Source organism: Orycteropus afer, unplaced genomic scaffold (assembly GCF_000298275.1).
Source record: "Orycteropus afer afer isolate SDZICR_OR568_19922 unplaced genomic scaffold, OryAfe1.0 scaffold00079, whole genome shotgun sequence".
NCBI classification, from domain to species: domain Eukaryota; kingdom Metazoa; phylum Chordata; class Mammalia; order Tubulidentata; family Orycteropodidae; genus Orycteropus; species Orycteropus afer.
The window spans coordinates 8,960,289-8,966,572 of NW_006921666.1; the positions used below are offsets into that span (position 1 = coordinate 8,960,289).

The following is a 6,284-nucleotide window of genomic DNA, read 5'->3' on the forward strand; positions in this document are numbered from 1 at the left end:
GTATCATTACAGAAGTAGATTGCCCAACCTTCCTTCCAAGGAGTGGCTGGTGGGTTTGAACCACCAGCTTTCTGGTTAGCAGATCAGATGATGTATGGCATTGGGCAAATCAGCTGCAAAGGACCTCTTTCAAGTCTTGAAGAGCAAGGATGTGTCCTTGAGGACTAAGGTGCACCTGACACAAACCATGGTATTTTCAGTTGCCTCATATGCATGTGAGAGCTGGACAATGAAGAAGGAAGACCAAAGAAGAATCGATGCTTTTGAGTTGTGGTGTTGGTGAAGAATGCTGAAGGTACCATGGACTGCTAAAAGAACTAACAAATCTGTCCTGGAGGAAGTGCATCCAGAATGCTCCTTGGAGGCAAGAATGGTCAGACTTCATCTTACATACTTTGGTCATGTTGTCAGAAGGGACCATTCCCTGGAGAAGGATGTCATACTTGGTAAGGCAGAGGGTCGACGAAAGAGGGGAAGGCCCTCAACGAGATGAACTGACACAGTGGCAGTGGCGATGGGCTCAAGTATAGCAGGGATTTTGGAGCTGGTGCAGGACCAGGCAGTGTTTCATTCTGCTGTGCATAGGGTTGCTATGAGTCAGAGACAATTTGATGGCACCTAACAACAACAAACATCACAGCAAAACCCTTCCCAGCCAGCAGAGTAGCTCAGTACTCCAGAAGGCCACCTTTAGCTCCAGAAATGTCCACGACCCCAGGAAAGGGCCCAGGTTCTTGGAAAGAAACAAAACATAGATGTAATGTTCAAAGGACTTTGGAGTCTGTCTGATTCTCCCATTTACTTGGGGAGGAGTTGGAGTATGGGTGAGCATCCAAATCTCCATATTTTGAGAGAATGTCTCATTATGTTTGTGAGATTCATTAACTTTAGCCAAATAATTTGATTTTTGTCCTCATTCCTGAGACATAACCCCTGAAAAAAAAACTTCGGAATTTCCCAATAGTTTAAGTGTCCTTGATAAGGACTACAGACCTGACAGGTTATTCTGGAGAGGTGACTCTGGGACAAACTGACTAGGCCAAAGGGAATTGCCTCCCCAAGATTGCCACATAGTGACTGGGCCAGATAGTCTCACCTTGTAATGTTTTGTGACCTCCTCAAGGGAAAGGGGCTGGAGTTTGCATTACACAATGAGACTCCCAGTAAAAGCTCTGGACACACAAGTGCCATGGACTTCCTGTTGGTGAAAGACATCTATGCACATGAGAGGGTAGCACATCCCTTTTGGGACATGGAAGTTCTGCACTGGAAACCCTCCCAGACCTCATCCTTTGCATATCTTCACTTTCTGATAATGTAGCTGCTTCCAATAGTGCCTAATTTTCTAGCCCATTTACATTTGTTATGGACTGAGTCATATTCTCCAAAAATTTGAGCTGTAAATCCCAACCTTTATGCCTATGGTTATAATCCCATTTGGGAATAGGTTGTCTTTGTTATGTTAATGAGCAGGATTAGTGTAGGGAGCTCTGGTAGCATAGTGGCTAAGACACTTGCCTGCTAAGCAGATGGCTGGCGGTTCAAACCCACCAGGCACTCCTCGGAAGGAAGGTTGGGCAATCCTACTTCCGTAGTGATACTGCCTCAGAAACCTAAGGAGGGGTCGCTATGAGTCGGGTTTGACTCGACGGCACATAACAACACCAACAATAAACCTGTAGTCATAAATACAGCACTTTCTGTGAGTTTTATGTAAGGAGCTCTGGTGGAGTAGCGGGTAAGGCACTTGACTGCTTCCAGTGAATTTTTGAAATGAAAGGAGTAGTCAGAGCCACCAGCCACCAGCCACCAGTTAGGGGGCTGGGAATCCCTGAGCTTATGGCTGATATCCTGAGGGGGTAGAGGAAACTCTGGAATAGCCAGCAGGTCAGAAGTGAAAGGGGCCAGCTGGCCACTCCCACGTGGCAGTTGGTATCCTACAAAACTTGTAGCCAGAAGGCAGACGTTGGATGTCCCCATGACCTGTGGCTAGTGTCTGAAGTTTTGGGTCTATATGGCCATCTGGAGGACTGGGTCCTTTTAGCTTGTGAAATCTGATGTAGTTTCAGCTGGCTAGGTGTCACTATGAGTTGGGTCCGACTTGACAACACATAACAACAACAACAACAACGGGGTCAGAGAAAAAAGTGCTCTATGGACAGCTGGTGTTGAACTAAACAGAGAAGTGAAAAAGTGACGGTTTGTTATATCCTTGCACTGTTGTGTTAGTGGAACCCAGAGTTGAGTCCTACCTCTCACTGAAAATTTCTAAGTGGGGAGATCCTTTCTCTCCTCATGACCCAGAATCAGTCATCGTGCCATTCCACCTCGTCTTTGGATCCTGAGGGAGTGACACAGAGATGTGAGAACAGTTTAGAATTCACTCAGGGCAGCAGCTTAGGGTGGTTCCCTGAGTATCCAGCATCAGCGGTGCCGAGTGGTGGCACAGGTGCTGTGACCGTGCGTGGCTGTGCTTCCTACTTTCCAGTCTCCCTTGGGGTCCTCTCAGTTTTCCCAGGAACCTGAGTCAATTCCAACTCACGGCAATCCCATACGTATCGGAGTGCTGCTAGCGCTCCAGAGCGTTTTTAGTGGCTAATTTTCTGGAAGTAGATTGCCAGGCCTGTCTTCCAAGGTACCTCTGGGTGGACTCGAACCGACAGCCTTTCAGTTAGCGGCTGAGCGTGTTAACAGTGTCCACCAGCCAGGGACTCCTTTAAACTAGTTGTTGTTGTTATGTGCCGTAGTCTTGTAATAAATTCCTTCTCTACTTAAGTAACCGAGCATTTGTTCTCAAGAACTCTTATTCAGCTTCCAAGTATTGTGACGCCAATCTTTAGTCTTCTTGGAAACATCTGGAAAAGAACTCTAGATTCTCAGGTAATGTGTTGACATGCCATAAGGCCTATGATTTTCCAGATTGCATTCAAAACAGTCAAATTGAATCCATGTTTCATCTACACCCACTGTCACAAAGCCCCAACCAAAAAAACAAACAAACCCACTACCATTGAGTGGATTCTGACTCATAGCGACCCCCATTGGGTTTTGAGGCAGTAAATCTTTACAGAAGTAGATTGCCCAGTCTTGCTTCTGTGGTGTGGCTGGTGGGTTTGAACCACCAATCTTCTGGTTAGCAGTCAGATACGTTACTCACTGTGCTACTAGAGCTCCTTTCACAAAGCCCCAGATCTCTAAAATCAGAATGAAATCTTAACCAACAAGGACCTAGAGTGTTGAGAACCCTGCCTGTGAGTTGAAAACTCCAAATGGGACAGGACAATAACATTCCTATCAGTTGCAGATCATTCTTGGCCTCCCTCCCTTGTCCCTTCCTTTGGACCTGTTGTCCACTCCACCTGGGATGCCTGCTTCCTTCTTAGACTTCCTTCCACTCTTCTCCGCTCTGCATTCTTTAAGCTCTGCCTCGCCTAACCCACAGTAATCTGTCTTCTGAACTCCTAGAGTTACCCCTTATAGATGTTCCTAATTACATGATTGTAGGCATTTTTGGAGCTTTCTTTGCACATCCTAAAATGGAAGCATGCTCCCTGCCCTGCCTGTGTCTCAAAGCTTCTGAGAGAAATGACAAATTCCTTTTGAAATAAGAAGCTTTGAAAATAAAAATGTCACTTTTTATCCTTTTATAAAAATAATGACTTTGAGGAAATGAGTGGTCCCTGATATCCTCATTTTAAGTAATAAACACCACATTGTCTGAGTTTGGATAGTTTTCTTAATTTCACTAAGCCTTCTTTATGAAATGAAAATATGATTATCTACCTGTTATGACCCGGTGGCACATAACAACAACAGCAACAACCTGTTAAGGTTACTTTAAATGTCAAAGAATTCATGTATATGATTTATGTCTCAGTGTCTTATCAGTGAGTACGAGATGTTATTATTATTGTTTCTTTTGTATCTTGCTAACAAAGGCAGGCAATGCAAGGCCTTTGGCCAAGCAGGTTCTTCATGATGTCATGTCACAGATGCCTTTGTACTTCACTGTGGCCACTAGAAGAGACTCCAGCAGGTTTATTCTGTCCCTTCACATTGCCTTCTGATTGTCCTCACAGATGTTGCAGATGAATTTTCTGAGACCGCTGAATTCCAAGAGGAGAAATTTGTCAAGTTGGATGGATATATCTCTTCCTATGCAGGCTCTATGTTGATGTGATATAATAAAGAAAAATGTAAACCTCCCACATAATTTCTATGTCAAATATCTTACAAACCAAAAACCAAACTCACTGCCGTGGAGTTGGATCTGACTCATAGCGACCCCTCCTTGGGTTTCAGAGGCAGTATTGCTACGGAAGCAGATTGCCCAACCTTCCTTCCGAGGAGTGGCTGATGGGTTTGAACTGCCAGCCTTCTGGTTAGCAGTCAGGTGCCCTAGGCACTGCACCACCAGAGACAAAATTAAAAAGTTGGTGGCAGATAACTAACAAGAGTCATACAACCCATGAGTCATGGTTCTTCTCAATTCTTGGAATAATGGTTTCTGCTTCTGTTACAGTAACCTTCATTTCTCAGCACTCTATTATGTCCTTTTGACCTATTTTCCACGTCTGCATTATGTTTTAATCACTAGAGTTTAACAATAAGTCTTTATTCCTGATAAGGCAAGTGTCTTATTCATTGTCCCTACCAGCCTAGCTCTTCTTGCTTAGAGTTGTCTTATTTACCAAACTTTGTTTGTTCATTTGGCCCATAAAATGTGTGTGTACCCATACACTTGTTTGCTTCTGAAAGTGAGCTCATATTATATACTTGGCTTTTTCACTCAGTAATTTGTACCAGACACCCTTACATCCTTCCACATCAGTACACACAGTGTACAACTCATTTTTAATTGCTATAGATTATTCAAAAGTATGGACACACCCTAATTTCACTCTATAACTGATGGATATTTAGGCTGTCTTCAGTTTTTCAATATTATAAGTACTATAGCAAAACAGACACATGCATTTGTGCAGGAGAGATTCCTACAGGTAGGGTATCCAGAAGATTTTAAAAGGGAAACTAAAGTCAGTGACTTGCCTGTGCTCACTGAGTACTGAGAGCATTGGTTAACAAAAAAAGGACTAATTACAGTAGAAAAATGGATCCCAGTTAGAGGAGGGGTCTGTCCAGTAGTAGAGGAATGAGGAAAATCTAATTGATTCCAAGCAGCATCAGGAAAGGGTAGAAAAAAGAAGACAATGGAAAATCAGACAATGGTGGTGAACACAAGAATCAATGAACTTTTCCAGAGTCCCAAGAAAACACTGAAGGTTAAATATAGAGTATCCAAGTAGGATATAAGGAGCTCTGGTGGTGGTGTGTTAAGGCCTTTGGCTGCTAACCAAGGTCAGTGGTTCAAACCCACCAGCTGCTCCTTGGAAGAAAAATGAGGCAGTCTGCTTCCCTAAAGATTTACAGTCTTGAAAAACCATTGGGGTCACTATGAGCTGGAGTCAGCTCGATGGCAGTGGGTTTGGGTTGAAGTCAATATGAAATCATGGGAGAAAATGAAAACTGGAAGGAAACACAGCTGTTCCTGAGAAAGTCAAGTAGAGGTTCTGTATGGGACCGAGGCTTTTTATTATATGTTCTTTTGTTCTGTTGATTTTTGTTACCATTTAAAACTGTAACTATTATATTTTAAGGTTGTTTACCCGAAAACTACCTTCTCAACTTTGCAAATTTTTCATTCACTTTCCAGAATTTTAAGGTTACTTAAACTGACAAGAGGAAACTTTAAATATTGCATAACAAATAAACTGGGTCTCAGGCCCTTAGCTAAATGGCTCTTTTCTGCCAACTGTAATACAGTGGAAAGGGCATAAACAGTGAGCCCTTTGAGAACAATTCTCCCAGAGCACACTGGACTTTTCAAGCTTCGTTAGACAGTGGTTCTTAAACTTCAACCAGAAAATCATGGAAAGCTGGTTAAAGCATAAATTGCTGGCCTCCACCCCCACTGTTTCAGATTGGGTAGGTCTGGCACAGGGCTGGAAATGTTGCATTTACTGTCCCTGAGCCGCACTTGGAGAATCACTGCTCCCAAGCAGTGGCTCTCAAACTTAATGTGCACATACATCACTTGGGGAATCCTGTCAAGATACAGATCCTGACTCAGCAGGTGTAGGGTAGGGCCCAAAAGAGCCCTGGTGGCACGTGGTTAAGCACTTGTTAATCAAAAGGTCCAGTCCACCGGCAGCCGGTGGAGAAAGATGTGGCAGTCAGCTTCTGTAAAGATCACAGGCTTGGAAGCCCTGTGGGGCAGTTCTACT

General features: G+C 43.7%; 1 protein-coding gene across 1 annotated transcript in view; it reads right to left on the bottom strand.

The window, feature by feature from the left end:
* The window catches only part of LOC103197489 (peroxisomal succinyl-coenzyme A thioesterase-like), a 24,974-nt gene that overhangs the window by 17,610 nt on the left and 1,080 nt on the right, over window positions 1-6,284 (bottom strand).